The sequence below is a fragment of the Trichechus manatus genome, unplaced genomic scaffold (genome assembly GCF_000243295.1).
Source record: "Trichechus manatus latirostris isolate Lorelei unplaced genomic scaffold, TriManLat1.0 scaffold00018, whole genome shotgun sequence".
Taxonomy (NCBI): domain Eukaryota; kingdom Metazoa; phylum Chordata; class Mammalia; order Sirenia; family Trichechidae; genus Trichechus; species Trichechus manatus.
Genome location: NW_004443954.1, coordinates 6,731,807 through 6,733,476, shown reverse-complemented (window position 1 = coordinate 6,733,476; position 1,670 = coordinate 6,731,807). Strand labels below are relative to the sequence as shown.

At 41.7% G+C, this 1,670-nt stretch overlaps 1 pseudogene; it reads right to left on the bottom strand.

The window, feature by feature from the left end:
- Positions 1-714, bottom strand: part of LOC101356290 (MICAL C-terminal-like protein) — a 6,267-nt pseudogene extending 5,553 nt beyond the window's left edge.
- Between the last annotated feature and the right edge of the window lie 956 nt (positions 715-1,670).

Genomic DNA, 1,670 nt, shown 5'->3' with positions numbered 1-1,670 from the left:
AGTGAGACAAAAGCATTCCTGTCTTTCTAAAGCTGATGAAGAACAGACTTCTTCCCTGGAATGGGGCTGAATGGTAATGTGCCTCTAAGGACTGCACTGAGTAAACCTTCAGAGCAAGGTGCAGTCAAAGCTGATTAAAATCATACCATTTCATAACACTGCTTACAGGCAAAGACTTACTCCAGGAAGCTGTGAAGAAAGAGAGCTGGCTGTGTAAGGAACAGCAGCCTGGATCTGGTCTCTTATCCCCTTGAGCTGTTTGTTTAGTGCTGCATGGAACCAGATTTCCTGGTTTGTCTGTTACATCCTTCAGCTTACCCTCTGTATCTGCCTTATTGATAAGATGCCTACAGATGTCTCAGAATGTTCCACGTTGAGATTTAGAGTTGAGATAACACTGCTGTTTCTCTGTTGCTCCCTTGAAAGGAAAGATTTAGTGATATCTTAGGAAAATTGAGAAAAAAAACGAGAATCATACCTTTTAGGGGTTTTCATTATGCTACTAACATCTAAAGAGTTTCCATTCTTTCTTGGAGAGTCTGGGCTGTATTTCCAGAAAGCTATCCACGGGCATTTCAGTATTTAGTCTTTTCTGCATGGTGGTGAAAAGAGTGTTGTTCCTGGGGTCTAAAAAAGAAGGGTTCAAATTATGACTCTGTCACGTTACCATTTGGGGGACTTTTGGGCAGTTCCTTTACCTTCGTTGGGCTTCATTTTCTTCAGTTAAATTGGCTTTACGGGTTGTTTTTTTTCCTTTTTAAGTTTTTTTTAGGATTCAATTAAACTCTTGCTTTTGAGGTTCTTTGTTTTCTTTTAAGGTTTTTTGCAATTTAAAGTTCTTTTTTTCTTTGCCAGGGTTTTCCCCTTTTTTTTTATTTTTTTCTTTTTCCACCCTTTGTTTGTTCTTTCTTTTTGGGCCATTTTTTTCCCGGGCGGACCGGTTTTCGGGTTCCTTGTTGTTTTTTGGGGGAAGTTGGGGAAAAAAAACTGTAGGGTCTGTTAAGTGACCTTCCAGCCTGCTAGTCTTTGGAAAGAGGAGGACTGGCTGTTATAAAACCCATTTCGTTGTCATTTTTCTTCCAGTGAGGCCCCTATGATAGAAAACAAAAACTGGGAAGAGTATCATTAGGATGTATTTATTAAAGGGAGCTATAGATGTATTGGAGCTCTGGTGGCTCAGTGGTTAAAGAGCTCAGCTGTTAACCAAAAGGTCGGCAGTTCAAATCCACTAGCCACTCCTTGGAAACCCTCTGGGGCAGTTCTACTCTGTCCTGTAGGGTTGCTATGAGTCTGAATCCACTCAACGGCAATGGGATTTTGTGTGTGTGTGTGTGTGTGTGTGTGTGTGTGTGTGTGTGTGTGTGTGTGTGTAGATGTATTAGGAGCCCTGGTGGCGTAGTGGTTAAAGCACTGGGCTGCTAACCAAAAGGTTGGCGTTGAAACCCATCAGCCACTCTGCAGGGGAAAGATATGGCAGTATGCTTCCATGTAGATTTACAGCCTTGGAAGTCCTGTGGGGCAGTTCTACTCTGTCGTATAGGGTTGCTATGAGTTGGAATAGACTCGACAGTAGTCGGTTTGATTTGGTTTTGGGGTATAGATGTAGTAATTTAATAGGCTTAACCCATTACTTCATTGTAAAGAAAAATAGAAGCACCTTCGACCTACAT